Here is a 15,956-nt window from a genome sequence, read left to right as displayed (position 1 = left end):
GCTCTGGAAGATTGAAGTGGTACCATCTGCATAGTTAAAATGACAGAAAATGCGGAGGTTCAAGATCCCTTAGCACCTTTACTACCTTGTGTTTTGCATCTTGCGAGGTGCGTCTCAGGCTATCCATTTTACAGCATGAACAAACAGCAGCATTAGCTGCACATTTTTAAACAAAAAAACAGGGTAAAAAGTCCTATGTAAGAGTCAGTATTTGCCAGTAAGTGTTAACATCCGTATAAGATCGCTTTTGGATGCTGCTTGATTTTTTTTTTTATTATTATTATTATTATTATTATCTGTTCGTTCATTCATTTTATCTGTGTGGCTGAAATACTGCATTCATGGAGTTTCGCAAAATTTAAATTCTGTGGTGCTGGTTCTGTTAAGAAAACAATGGAGATTGCTGCTTGTGCATAGGGTATGCATGTCAATAATCTTGTATGCGTTCACTGACCTTGGTTTCATTAAATAGGTGTATCCTTTCCCCATCCCTTCTTCCAATACTACTTAATTTCGGTCAGAAACCAGTCCTGCAGAATTTTATCCTGAGCATTTTGTTAAACTGAGATCAGTAAAAAATAGGCACATTAGGTACCAATATTTCTAGTAGTGTCTGTAAAAATAGGAGATAAGAGGAAACCAAGCTCACTGAGAGAAAATGATATATCAAGACACCTCCATATCTAGGGTCTTGGTGGTTATGTGAACTGTACTGCACTTCAGATAACTTCCAATGGGCCACCCTAGACACTGTAGCTTTCTCTGCCCATTCAAGTGTGCTCCTTCTATAGTTGCTATTAGGGATGGCCTCTGTGCAGAAAGACTAGGAGCTTGCTACCCTTGCCTAGTGTCTAGGTAGAGTTAACCATTGTCTATGGACTTCTTGGGCAAGTCAGGCACCTCCAGCTGCTTGTGCTGCTGAAGTCTTTGCCAGGTTTGAGGAAAAATAAGTGACCTCTTGCTCTGCACAGGTCAAGAACCACTCCTGATGGGGTCTCCTCAAGAGGTACATGCCTAGTGCCACCCCCATGGACTGAATGTGAGTTCAGCCAGACAAAAAAAATACAACTGATACCAAATGACTGATGTATGACCAGTCTCACCTGCACTAACTAGCTCCACACCAGAAAACATAAAGGAAAGGTAAACACAGGAACAACATAAAGCAAATAATTGTTAAATTAATCTATTAATTAAAACCCTGCTAGAAGTGCAGATGTTCCTGAGGCTCCATGAAAGCCACTGGGTACTTTCCTAGTACTCCCAGTTTTGCTTGGAAGTCACTCTATTACCATAGGCATAGGCAGCATTGAAGAAAACCCAAAGAATGTGTCTGTGTTGTGATGGGTATCCAGGCTGTAGCTGTATTGATCTAGAAGAAAAGGCAATCAGGACTCATAGTAGAGATCATATCTTTTCTTAAACCAACAAGATTTTTGGAAAAAAAAAAAAAATTCTTTAATTGCAAGCTTTCGGGCACAAACTCCCTTCATCGGGCATTGGAGAAAAGACTGTAAAAGTTCTCCTGGGTAGAAATGAAAGTTCATATTTCATAAGTTTTCACAGAGGAGTCAATAGATGGGAAACTCCTCTGGGCAGTCAGTTCATAGCTGGTATGAAGCCTCTCACCTCCTGTGAGGATCTGCAATAATGCAAATTACCTTGAAACAAAGGCAGGAGCAGGATCTCGGGTTTCAGGTGGTCACAGTGGTTTCCTGCTTGGGAAAAGATGAAGATTTCATTTTTTAAAAATTGGCTAAAATTTGATATCTGTGTGTCCATATCCAGGTTGTAGCCATATTGGTCTAGAGGAAAAGGCAATCGGGACTAATAGTAGAGTTGATATGTTTTATAGATAAAAATCTATATATTTATATAATAGAGATGATATATAATATTTAGATTTTATAATCTCTATTATATAAATTATAGATTTCTATCTATAAAACATCATCTGTACTATGAGTCTTGATTGTCTGTGTTGTGGCTGCATCAACAGCTGCATGACATGTGGTCACACAACCAGCTAGCTTGAGAGGAACTAGCTCAGGTCCCTATCACAGTCTAAGCACAGAAGCAGAATTCCCATCACAAACTAATTTATCCCCCTTCCTGCATGAGTTTTGCAGTCTGCTTTAAGCTCTGTGCTGCTGTAGCTCAAATGTTACTGGTAACTAAGCCGGTTTAAAGCTTTCTCAAGTACGTCTGTACTTAACTGTCTTCACAGCAGTGTGTAGAGGCCTAATGAGCTCCAAGAGCCAGGCAGGCAGATAAAATGTGTTGCAAAAATGTTTTTCTTTATCCCATACATAGTCAATAGCAAATCAAGCTAAATAAATTTGTGTGAAATTATGTCCAGTGTTGCAGCAAATGGCTGCCTTCTACAAACTTGTTTTTTGGTGGGGAGGGGGGGCATTTGTTTGCTTGTTTGTTTTGTCAGGCCCAATAGGCAAGCTTTTGATGGGGAGGGAAAGGTAAAAAAAACAGAACAAAACAAAAAAAAACTTTGCACTTTTTGCTGTCCAGCTCTAATAATAAGTTTGATGATAATCTGAAATACAGACCTCAGTTCCATGCCTGTCAAACCATTTGCTTAGCTTGCTTTAAAGCGTTTGCAAGTACACCCACATTCATATGATTTTTTTTTTTTTTCCAGTGGAAAAGGTAACTAATGGCACAATCTATCCTGGTACCAATTGCTCTATTTCTTTGGAAAGAATGTTATAGGAACAGTCAGGGTAGCCCATGAACTGTTCTGATTTAGAGCCCTACATCTCAGAAAATCTGCATAGAGTTCCTGTATATGTCCATACAGGTTCACTTTTTCATTTTGGATCCTAGAAACTTACCTGAAGCAGGTACTCTTAAGTGAATAGATAGTCAGTTTTGAATACATCACCAACACTGTTTGGTAGAGTTCAGGGACAGACATAGCCTTAAAGACCAACAGCATAATAAGATTGAGCTGGGGTGGGGCAGGGCAGAGAGGGGACACAGATTTAGATCAATTCAGACTGGAAACCAGGTGCAAATGTTTAGCTGCCAGGAGGGCAATTAGTTATTGAAAAAGCTTGCTAATGGTCAAAGTAAATTTTCCACCATTTTCAGGCTTTACACCATGGTTGGGTGTCTTTCTAAAAGAAGAGCTCCAATTCAGCAAGAAGTTATGGTTGATGGAGTGGACAGGGTAAAGTTCAGCAGCCCATGCTTTGCCTGAGGCCAGATGAGAGAATCATAATGATTCCTTCTGGCTTTAAAATGTGTGAACCCTGGTCCCATTCAGTTTTGCCCTTGAATTGATTGCAGCCAAAATTTCACATAAAGCATTAACTTTGAGTCTGGAGGGCCTGGGCAGACATTGGAGGGTTTGTTTTTGTTTTGAAATAAAAATAGAGAGATCTGCTCCCAGGAGTATATACAGCATAAGGGGCGATAGATGTCTGTGTGCTTGTGAAAAGAAAACGGAGGGATACACTTAGAGATGAGAATGAGGGAGTCACTGAGAAGAAGGAATGGATCTTCAATTCTGTGTGGGTCTCTTGCTTTTTATGGATCAGGACTGTCGTCAGAGGAGCCTAATATTACGTGCTAAAAAATGGCCCTTCAAAATAAATCTCTTTGGCTCTTAGTCTTGGCTTCAAAAGCCTTCACTGCACTGAATCTGTAGCTTCCCTGAAAGTGGTTCTGATTCTGCCAGGATCTATCCTCCCAGCTTAACTGCAGCAGTAGTTGCTGACATTCTCATAGTTGCTGTTGCATTTTTCTCTCTTCCCCAAGAGCACAAGGAACCCTTAACAAATAAGTGAAGTCAGGATTTCTTTTTCTAAGAGAGAGAACCTAGATATGAATCCAGGTAGATGCTTAATTGCACATAAATCAGCTTTCATGAGGCATTTGTTAAGGATTTATTGATATTCCTTCTAGGTTTTGCTCCCATCTTGTTCATAATTTAACACAGAGACACTCCAAATAGGATAAATGCTCAGAGCTAATGGGCTTACTGCACAATGACTGAGGCTGACCCCAGCAGAAGTATAAAGTCATAAATTCATAGATTTTAGGGCCAGATGGGACCATTGTCATCATTCAGTCTGACCCTTCTGCACAGGGTTGGAGAAATTTCAGCCAGTGCTGTTTTTGCATTAAGCCCATTATTTCTGTCTGTGCATAATCTTGATTTTTCAGTGAACCTTTTGATAAAGTCCTGTATGACATTCTTGTAAGCAAGCTAAGGAAATATGGCCTAGATGTAATCGCCATCAGGTGGGTACACAGCTGATTTGAAAAATCACTTTCAAAGTAGTTATCAATGCTTCTCTGTCAAGTGGGGTGGGCATATCAAGTGGAGTCCCACGGGCTCTGTCATGGACTGAGTTCTATTCAGGATTTTCATTAGCACCTTGGAAGATGGAATAGAGATTGCGCTTGTAAAATCTGCAGATGAGACCAAGCTGGGAGGGGCTGCAAACACTTTGGAGCACAGGATCAGAATTCATAATAATCTTGCCAGACTGAAGATATGAAATTAATGGGGTATAATTCAGTGAAAACAAGTGCAAAGTGCTAAAAATGAGGAGGGGAAAAACTGAAATGCAGAAACGCAAAATGGGGTGGCAGTGGGGCTGGGGGAAAAAAAAGATTCAAGGGTTAGGGTGGATCACTAAATGTGAATCAGCAAAGAGATGCAATTGCAAGAACAAGTCCTATTCTGGGACGTGTTAACTGGAGTTTGGTATAACAGAGACAAGTGGTCCAGTGTGCTAGGTACTGACGAGGCTTCAGCTAGAGGGCAATGTCTGCTTCTGGGTAGCAAATTTAGGCTATAGACCAGGGGTCGACAACCCCCAACATGCATGCCAGAGCATGGCAAGTGAGGCCATTTTGCTCAGCATGCCACAGTTGGCCTGAGCTCTGGCCTGCTGGGACCAGCCATGGAGCCTTGGGCTGCTCGCAGCACGCAGCGGGGAAAACTGTAAGCAGCTGGGCTCTATGGCAGGGTGCTCACGCCAGGCAGCCACAAGCATGGAAGCAGCTGCACTGGGGTCCAAAGCCCTGGCCCTGGTGGGACACACAGCAGAGAAGGGGCCAGGGCAGCACACCCCCAGTCCTTCCCTTGCTGTGTGCCCTGAGGCACACTTGCAGCTGTCACTGGCCATGGAGCCTGAGCTGCTCAGAGCAAAGAGGCAACAAGTCCTGCTGTAAGCAGCCCAGCCCAGGCTCCGTGGTGGGTGGCAGGGCTTGCATATAGCCTGGGCTGCTCGCAGCAGGCAGCTGTGAGCCTGCAAGCAGTTGCATGTGGTCTGAAGCTCTGGCCTGGCTCATTGCTGGCAGTGGCTGCACACGTGCCTTGGGGAGCATGGTGGGGAAGTAACCAAGGTTGCCACAACAAGGATCAGGCCCCTCATGGCTGCCCTGCCATCCGCCTCTGCCACTTGGCCCAGAAACTTTGCCGACCCCCTGATACAGACCAACTGGAGAGATTCAAAGAAGAGTAATAAAATATGACTTCTGAGGAAGGGTTGAAGGAGCTGATTTTATTTAGCCTAGACAAGAGAAGGCTAATGGGGAAGCATGATGACAGAGTAATGATACCTGAAAGATTCTTATAAAGTGATTAGTGGCTAGTTATCTTCTGCAGTGACTAAAGGAAGGACATGAATTCAGTTTAATTTGCAAAAAAAGAAAGTTTAGGTTGGATATTAAGAGAACCTGTCTAGCTCTGAGGGTGGGAATACAGCAGAACAGCCTGTCAAGGAATATGGAGGCTCATAAAAGCAGGTCGGACAGATACTTGTCAAGATGGATTAGGTCAGGGCAAAATCTGGCCTGAAAAGAGGTCTAATCCAGCCCTCAAAAGTCTGATCTGGCCTAGGGGACTGATGCCACCCATCCTTTTTGCAGTGCTCCCCTCTGCTGCAGAATCTGCTGCATCTGAACTTTCCTTGCTACAGGGGGGTTAGAAATCTTCCGGGACAGTGAGTGCAAGGCAGCTGGCCGCCGCAGGGGCAGAGAATTCTAGCCTGTAGCGACTGCTAGTTCTAGCCCAAAAGCTACCAGCACCTAGACTGGGTACACTTCATCTGTCCCAGTGCAGGCAGTCCTATTTGACTTCTCAAGGTCCTATTCAGACCTACCTTTCTATATAATTTCATCCTCTCCACTGTAGGACCCTCTCACCACTGTTCTGATTGTACAACAATTAAGTCACTAGGACTTTTGCTATGAGTTCTGGTGGGAGCATGAGCAAGATCTATGGTATGTCCCCACTGAGTTAGCAATGCCAAACGAGGTCCTCAGCAAGTGAAAATCCATGCATTTGAAGCCAGTGATGCTTTGACCACTTAAATTTACTGAACATCAGGCTACAGTGTCTTTAAGCTGAGATCAGGAAATAGAGAATAAAGTTGAGCATGTGAATGAAATGTTTGCCTTTCCTTCCAGCTAACGCACAGAGCTTTCCAGAGGTCAGGTCTCTCCTCACAGACTCTGAAGGCTATAGCCCTGTGCGACTCTCCCTGGTAGTTTAGCCCGTAGCTTGCAAAACTCTAGACCCATGTCTTAATCTATGTGTTTTACCATAAACACAGGACTGGGAAAATCAGGATTCTCTGTGTTGTGTTACAGTCTAGAGCATCCTAATGCTCCTTCATCTTCATTAAACCTTTGTGTCTGGGTATGAATCGGCATAGTGAAGACAGCTGGCCACCTGCGACTTTTCCCACACTGTATTATCAGTTCAAGCATTGCAGTTTGGGGGACCACATTGGATCGAGCCACCTTCCTGGAGTACCACTGAGTACTGAACACAAGCCAATGGAATTCCTGTTATAGTGAGGTCAGTTTGGGATGTATCTACCCATTAGCTTGAGCCTGTGGTAGAACCTAAAACCTGACCAGAGTTTGACTTCTTTTTTGTGGCATGTATGCACTGCATAGTGCTTTCCTGTGTAAGGCTGGTTTGGGTATTAGTAGTATAGCCATATTAGCACAAAGCTCCTCCCTCTACCACTAGTGCTGGTCTCTACATGGCTCTGCATTGTGCTGTGCAGATGTATCCCCTTGGTTTGTTTAGAAGTACTGTCTTCCTCACATGGCACTGAACATGCCACTAATGCCACCCCAGACACCTCTGAGGCACAAAAACTCTCTAGACTATCTGAGCCTGCATATGGATTGTGGAGCACTAATGAAATGTCAACTGTTAAGCAGTAAGCTTGTCTATCTTCACAGCAGAGCTCCCATGGCAGTGAAATCATGTAAACCCATATATCATTTATCCCCTATGCAATTTCACAGTCCTACCCACTGCTTTTAATTATTGCTGTGCCTGTTTCTTTACTCAGACTTAAAGAAGAATGCCTTGCATTTGAAAGCATGTCTAACTTTATCCCAACCATGCAGTTAGTCCAGTAAAAGATAATACTCACAAAAATCCTTGCCTTTCACATAATTCCTGGACCATAACAGTTACTGCATCCCTCCAATACTATATCATTTACATGCATTCCTTTCCTCCCTTGAAATCAAGGAAGGAATGACTGAGATGGAATAGGGGATATGCTTGGCAGAGTGCTGCATTGCTCGCTCCCAGGGGCTTTGTCAGCAACGACACCTGCTGTCTTGTGAATCATGGAGCAATTGTCAGGCGTCTGTTGGCAGTTAAATAAAGTTGTCTGGCCCTGGGCTCTGCAGCCCCTGCCCCAGGCACAACAGAATTGCTCTGAAATGCAGAGTCTGAGGCTATGCACACTGGAGAGGCTGGTGCCTTTTTCAGGGTTCAGAGAGTTGCTCCATGTAAAGACAGCTCTGATACCTGGCAGCATGGTGGGCATGTTAGATCTGGCTTTATTCTGCTCTCTCATGTTGTTCTGTTTTCGGACATCTGAAATGGGCTTCTTCAAGCCCATTATACTTGATAGCTTAAGCCCGAGTCCCCCCTGCAGCATCTCTGAAAAACGCTGCAGACAGAGTTGCAGCATCTTGCCTGCAGGGGAGCCTGCTCCAGGTGAAGGAGTGGCAGGAGCAGATGGACTTTCATGCTTCCCCAGCCACACTCAGGCTGTCTGCAACCTCTCTGACTTGGTGGATTTCTCACGCTGACTTTGCAGTAGTATGAAAGGTTGGCACAAGGTGGTGGCAAATCCTGCCCATACCAGGGGTACAAGAGTAAGGCATGAGAGATGTAGCAAGGGTTTAACTGCACGGAAGGCTGCCAAGCTCTCTAGCTGCTGCTTTGTCTGGTTCTGCCCTGCAGTCGGCAATCGCAGAAGCATGGAACCAGGAGGTGTAGTAAAAGGTGAGGGCGCCAGCAGGAAACGGAGAGGCCAGGGAACAAGTTTAGCATGCTGTCATATGTTCGGATAGGTGGATCAGCCTGGGTCTTGCTTGGTTCACTCTCTGGGTTGTTTCTTCTCTGCATTCCCTACCATGGGTGGAATCCCTGCCACAGGCAGCACTAGACAAGCTGTGAGAGAGAGACCGAATCTCAAGATCTGTGCCCAGCTGGAGGCGGAGTCCCCCTCCGGGTCACTGTAGCGTATACCTGCCCTTTCTATATGTCAGGTTGAACCCATACAGGGCTCCTTTTAAACTGGGTAGTGTAACTAGATCCATAATTAGTAGTACCCAGTTGCTAGCTGAAACACTTCTCAGCTAGAACAGTGTTTAAGTAGGGGAAACTGAGGCACAAGGGGTAATTTTACCTGCCCAAGGACACGAAAAAAACACTTGACAGTGTTGGGAACAGAACCCTTGCCACCCTGGTCCCGGTGCAGTCATTAAGGCCCACCTGCTCCTCCCAAATTGCAGGCATCATTTCTTTTCCCTGGTTAGAGGAAGAAACACCTGCTTTCTGCTCAGCCTGAAAATAAGCACAACTTAATCCCAAAAGGGTCATTCCAATTATCTGAGCTCAGTACCACAGTGAGAAGGGAGGGGTGGGAGGCTACAGCAGCATGAGGCCCGAGTGCTCTGTTACTTGGGAGGAGGGCATAAAAATGGTATCTACTGCAATGATAGCCTGAGAACTGCCACTGCCACTAGCAGCACAGCCACTGAAGCTGCCGTATGTGCCACTTCTAACTAGTGCACAGAAGTGCCAAGCAATACTCCTCTGCTGCAGTCTCTGCTGTCAGTGCCTGTGAGCATGCACATGGATCTGTGAACTGCAAGAGTTGTGAACATGATTCTGGCCCAGCAGCAGAACAGCTGTGCCTGTCCCCTTCCTCATGCCACTCTCTAAAACCACCTGCCACAAAAGGGCTTCTGAGAAAACTGACAACAGCACAGCTGTCCTGGGTGTCTTTTTTGCTCTGAAATTCAGTGAATACTTGGCTTAATACAGCTTAGTGGTTTGCTTTCTGGTTTCAGCCCTGTTGAGCCTAGAAAACCCAAGCCGCATCTGTTTATAGCTAATGGGGCTTCACCCTTTTGTCTTTGTGCTCTTAAGCTGTTGCATCTTCCCCCCCCTTCCTCCCATATGGATCAGATCTTGTCCTGGGCAGTGAAATGTCACAGTAGTGAGGCTGGCCTGTCTTCAGGCAGTGTTGTGGTTGGTGTTTGATTTGTATGTTAATTAGTTCGTGTCCACAGAGCATGGATATGGGAAGTGCTGGAGATACTTTAAATGTTAATTGTTGTTCATTAGGATTTCACTGCTAGGTCACTGCCAGGTCAGCTGTAGCCTGACACCAGATGTGTCCAAGGGTGCACTCCTCCCTTGCATATTAATAACAATACTGGGGCTTTTGGGAAATGTACAAGCCCCTTCATGCTAACAAGTGCTGACGCTGTCTCCCTGCCCCCTTCAGGGGACAAAACTATCCTCCCTTCTCTCTTAACAAAGCATGTGGTCAAGATATCTTTCAGCAAAACAAAAATTTGACGCACCAAACCTGAAATGCACACAGCCCAGAGGGAAAGACCTTGCCCAAGATCACAGACCATAGGGATGCCTCTGAGCTCCTGCTGCCCAGCCCCAGCCATGGGCCCCATTGGATCCATGGTCCTGGTTAGGAAAGAAAAGTGGAGGGGTGTAAAGGGCTGGAGTAAGAGGGGCTGAGAAGGTCACAGGGAGAGAGGATGGTAAACAGTAAGGCAGGGGGAGGTAACATGAGGCTGGAAGTTGAAGCTTGAGGACTGGAGGGTTGGATGACTGGTGAGCTCCGGGAGTCAAACCCTTGAAATGGGGCATCAGGCAGGAAGTTGCCTAGATATTCCTCACTTTCTCCTGAGTTCACTCTACTGAGGGGCTGGCAATTACTTTGCTGCCAATGGACATCTTATTTCCTGTGAAGGTAGGAGGGCCTATGAAATCCCCTGGTGCTTGCCATCCAGCAGCAGGCTGGTCCTTGATGGCTACTGTTGTTATGATAGGAAGCCACTTATGCCTTTCCCAGATGGAAATGCCCATGGCGCTGATGTGGGAAGGGGAAAGGTGGCAATGGCCAGGGCACTTTGGTGCTTTGTTTAATTGCTACAATGCCAAACAGAGTGCCAGTAAGAGGCTTCCACAGGGCTTGATAAGGTGTTGGTACCCAGCTGTCTCACCACACCCTGGCCACACCACATGATGAAGTCCCAATGATTCGGGTGTTTCTTGCATTCACTGCAGCAATGAGGGCATCATGATTCATTCCCCAGGATGTTCCTGACTCTCATCTCCCTGGGGGAGGAGGCATACATGCATTAATCCTGGTCATGCTGTAAGAAAGTAGTTTTCCATCACCTTGCCACAACCCAAGCATAGGTGTCCAATCTGCTTAGCCTTCTTTGAGTGAAGCCACCTTCCATTCATGCCCCACTCTGCTGAGGGTGCTCATCTGTGGACTCCCCCTCTCTCCACACAGGCTCCATCTGCTTTGACATCATGGCCCTCAGCAGCACAGATAACTTCTTGTAAAGGTGGACAAGGCCTTGAGGCAGCTGTTCCCATTTGCAGCACAGCCTTAAGAAGGTGCTAGCCTGCAGGGGGTGCTCTGCCACATGGAGGTGTGCCTGCTGGGGGGCCAGTCTGCTTTGGGAGGTGGGGTGTGTTCTGTTGGATGAGGCCTCAGCTGTTCAGCAGCCCTAGAGTAAATGGCAGTTCAGGGCAGCCACAGTCTACTGCCCTCTTTATACCTCCTCCTTGCTCCCACCAGAGGCCAGTTAGGCTGTGTGGTGAGGCTATACTGGAATCTGGATGCTCCTTGTGTCAGGGGACTCAGCATCCCACTAGCACCTGAAGAGCCAAGTCACTTGTGCCTTATCCCACCTTTTTCCTTCTAACCTGCCATCATGATTCAGCCCCCAGTATGAAGTTTGAAATGAGCAGGCAGAACAGTGTATCCCTACACAAGCATGTAGCCCCACCAGGGCTCTACCTAGCCCTCCATCCCAGACACTGGAGACTTGACTCCTATACATAAAGCTTAATGAGGCCCCACTTTACCCTAGATCAGAAACCCATCCTGCTCTTTTGCCACTGTCCTATATGTCCCTTCTTCATAGACCCCCACTACCTCATTCGCGATGGACTCCTCAGTCTCTTCACTGAGCTCAGCTCCATTGGTAACATGGCTGTGACCATGGACAGGACAGGGGTGAATTGTCCATTGGAGAAACTCAATTATGCTAGAATTCAATAATCCAGGAAGATGCTTGGCTTTTCCTGCCCTTTATTCCTCCTACAAGGAAAGAGGAGGGAAGCGAGGGGAAACAAAGAAACCGCACTTGATGAAAGAGCAGACAGTGACATTTCCATGAAATCTGATGTAATCTCAAATGTCAAGTGTTTTTTGTTTTGTTTTTGTTTTTCCCATCCTGCAAAGGGTTTAAGGAAGAATATGCCCAGTTCTATTCCTTGGACCACAGAGGCCCCCCTGCAGGCTTCTGAAAATCATACTGGAGAGGTGGTTGGTGAGCACCCATTACAGTTCCCACAGCATGCCACTGTATGTTATGGTACATCTGACCTTCTAGGACACTTTGTTCTCCCACTGGCTCTGTCAGGAATCCAACAGTCCAGGCTCCATGTGGCTGTTTCCAGCTTCTTGCAGGGGTCCCAGCTGTGACCCTGCTCTACCAAGGCCTGTGGGTCTTGCTGTTGCCCACTCTGGGGGCTGCACACTGGAACCCCCCTCCTTAGACATGCCTATAAGGAAAACGAGGCAAATTTGAAATCCTGCAGCACCTCCTCTTGTTCTGCTGAGTCCTGGTGCCTGGTTTCACAATTTGAAAAAGCAATCATATCCAGGTAAAGGTGAAATTAAATGACTTGGCATAGGGGAAAGGAACTGGGGAGTGTCCCTTTTTTAAATTGGAGGTGTCAAACATACAACCCGCCACAAGCGGGCAACCAGAAGTTGTGGGACATGGCTGGTGGAGTGGCTTGCCACAGAATCTGGGGCCTTTGGGCCCACTGAACATGGCAGCCGGCAACAGGAAAGTGAATGAGGGCTGATACAGCTCTGGTAGCCCTCCAGCCACTTGTCTGTTGCCACCACTGCAACCCTATATCCTCAGCTGCTGGCTGCATGCTGTCACAGCAGGGGTGCAATGAGCTCACTGAGCATATGCTGGAGTGTAGGGGAAGAGGATGGTGTTAACCATGATAGATTGTTGTACCCAGTACCATGCTGCACACCACTGTGCTGTCTGGCTTGTGTGGCGGGGCTTCCCTTGCAGCAGCACCAGCTCCCAACAAGGAGATTCTGGCACCCCTTCAAAGTTGAAGCCAGAGGCGGGTGCCTCTCTCACCCCACCTTGACTACACTACTGTGCGACAGCCAGAACTGCTACAGCTGCATGCAGTTCCCAGGTAACAGCTAGGTCTGTGATGTTGGTGTTCTTTGTGGACCCTCTCATGCTACAGGTTTCCCTCACTCTATGCAGGTTCTGTATGTGCAAATTCGCTCTTATGTGATGATCCTTTTGTATACCAAAAATTTGTTATATGTGAGGTAAATCCAATCTTATGCGATCAGTGTGGTGGAAGCCCGCAGGCTGCTTTGTGCATTGCATTGTGGGAGTGATGCACTCCAAAATATAGTCTCTTGTGTGGATCTGTGCTCCTCACTTGGCCTGTGTGAATAGGGAAGTATTTGATTTGGATTCGGCTAATTCTGAGGACAATGATTCACTCTGGTGATTCGCTGTCCCCACTTGATTCAGCCAAATCAGAATTGGAGATTTGGCGCAGATTTGGATCCACAAGGGAGAGGCAGGAACATCTGGGTGGCTGCAGGATCTCCCACTGCTTCTCTGCCTGTGCCTGCTTCTCCCCAGGTGGGGAGAGCCATGGAAGAAGCTCCCATGGCTGCCCAGCCTGGTACTTAAAGCCTTGCACACACCAGCTCTGGCAGCAGTGATCAGGGCTCATGGCAGAACCCGCCCCCCCCATGCAGTGGGGGGCAGTGAGGATCTTCCCCCCACCCTGCCTGGCACCCATGCGGCAGCTGCCTCATGGCATGGGTGCAGTGCGGCTCAGCAGGGCGCCAAGCACTGTCTGGGAGTTTAGGTTCCACGTGTCAGCCAGACCAGCCTGGCAGTACTTGGCCCCAGCAGCCCCAGCTCCAGTGCGCAGTGCACTGCTGAGTTACGCTACACCTGCTCCATGGGACAGCTGCCACGTGGGTGCCAGGCAGAGGAGGACGATCCCTGCTGCTCCCTGCTGCCCCTCACTGCAGGGGGGGCACTTTGCCATGAGTCCTGATCGCTGGTGCCGGAGCTGGGGCGTGCAGGGCTTTTTTTTTAAGTGCCAGGCAGCGGATGGGGCTGGGCAGGGAGCCATGGGAGTTCCTTCTGTGGCCTGGGGAAAGACGGGCACAGCTGTAGGAACTGTGGGAGAACCTGCAGCTGCTTGGCTGTGCCTGCATCTCCCCGGCCGATCCAAATCTCAGAATTTCTCCAAATAGATTTGGAGGCTTCCGATTTCAGTTTGGACCTTTTTAATGGGTCTCCCAATTTGATTCGGATTGGGAGATTCAGCGATCGAAGCTAAGGCACAGTCCTACTCCTCACTCGTTTGTGACATGTTTCTGTAGTTGCCACCCCTGTAATAGTGCCCTGTGCTTGTGTGGATTGTCTGCTGTTGGTGAGTACCAAAATTGTCTTGTAAAAGTGGTTGAAATGGGTCTGGGGGTTAGTGCAGTTGAGGTCTTGGACCATATCCCTATTTGTTACATTATAAAGTGGGTTCCCTTTACACAAATTCAGGTTATTCTCTGTTTTCCAGGAATGCATGTACAGTATCAAGTGAGGGATACCTGTATTGGAAAGAGATGCAGGCCGACTGCCGCTGTGGACAGAGACAGCTTTAAATATTTTTTCTACATACCTCTAGGTAGCAGGGGCTTGTGATCCCTATGGTGCTGGGGCAGATGCAGTGTCCCACAGAACCACAGGTTGGGGGGCTCCCCAGCATGCTCAGAAGTGAACCAGAAGCACTTTGGGTCCAGTTCCTGGTCCACTGGGGAGTGTGCTAAGGGATCCCCCTGCACCCCCCCCAGCTCAGCAACTGGTGCCTCCTGGGAGCCCCCCTATGACACCCAGACCCCTGCACTCTCCCCAGCAGTCCCAAAAGTGGACCAGGAGTACTTCCAATCCAATTCTGGGTTCATTGCCAAACATGCTGGAGAGCCCCCCACACTGCTGTGGGACTCTGTATCTGCCCCAGCACCACAGAGGGCAATCACAAACTGCACCTGCTACCTCAAGGTATGTAGAAAAAAATTTTAAAGCTGTGCCTGTGTCCGAATTGCTGATTTACCAAATTGGCTTCAAATCATGAGATTTGGATTTGGCCGAATCACACTGGGGACAGTGATCCAAATCACTGTCCCTGATTCAGCTCGAATCTGAATCAAATACTGCCTGCTTGGCACAGCCCTAGAACAGAGTTGAGCTGCAGATTGACAAACATGAGTAAAAACAGTTGGGCACAGATTGGGGTGGGAAAAGCAGGCTGAGCAGACTTGGGAAATGATCCAGTTGACACTGCAAGGGGCAGCACCTGTTAGCCAGTTTGGAGTCTCAAAGGCACATGCCTGGGCTAGGAATTAAGTCATGGCCAACCAGTTCTGCCTGAGTCCAAGCCACAGGTAAGTTGGGAGCAAAGCTGAACTGGACCCAGTTGGGGCTTCTAAAAGGTAGTGGTGCTCCCCCAAGCTGTTATATGTAACTGGGAGGAGCCTTAATTTGGGGGCCTCCAGCTTGAAATTGGAGCTACATCACATTTCTAAAATCAATTCCCAATATCTAGTGGCCCCTGTGCCCTGCCCAGGACCTCTGCAAACTCACACATGCATCCATCTCTCTCTCTCATATGCGGGTGTCTGATGCCGCCAGAGTGATACAGGTATGGAATACAAAGCTGGCTGCTTAAACCACTCTCCCTCCTTTCCCACTCCCAGCTGCCCCTGAGATATATCCCACCCACCTTGCCTCTTATCAGTGTAACAGCAAACAGGTCAGGGAACTGCCAAGAACATTGCCTCTCCACACAGAAAGAAAGTGTGTATGGTGTGTGGGCTCCTTTGAATTTTTCTGTGTGTAGTCTGAAGAGTCTCTTACAAGGAAGCTATCCTCAGCCCATTTATACCTCTGTCTGGCACGGCTCTTGCTATCAGAGACGGCTCCCAACAGCAGCAAATGGCTGTTTGCAAGTCCAGTGTCTGTAATGTGTGTTTAATGTTTGGCCATTATTGGAGGCTCTCTGGCTGCTCCAATGAGATCAGTCTGGGCCAAGACTGTTTACCATCATAAGACCAATCTCTCTCCACTGACAGTCATTGGGTCATTTAGGTTAACTATCATGCATCACTCCAGGGCATTTTGTGAGCCAGGCAGGTCTCTGGCACCCATCATACTATGTTTTCAGAATTCAAACCTGCCTTGATAAGTAGAAGAGCCATTAGGGCTTGATGAACTTAGTGGCTATGGCCCTCCCCATTGTTAATCGGAGCGGGGAGGTCAATCCC

The sequence above is a fragment of the Crocodylus porosus genome, unplaced genomic scaffold (assembly GCF_001723895.1).
Source record: "Crocodylus porosus isolate Cpor-Errol unplaced genomic scaffold, CroPor_comp1, whole genome shotgun sequence".
Lineage (NCBI taxonomy): Eukaryota > Metazoa > Chordata > Crocodylia > Crocodylidae > Crocodylus > Crocodylus porosus.
This window is presented reverse-complemented; position numbering follows the sequence as displayed.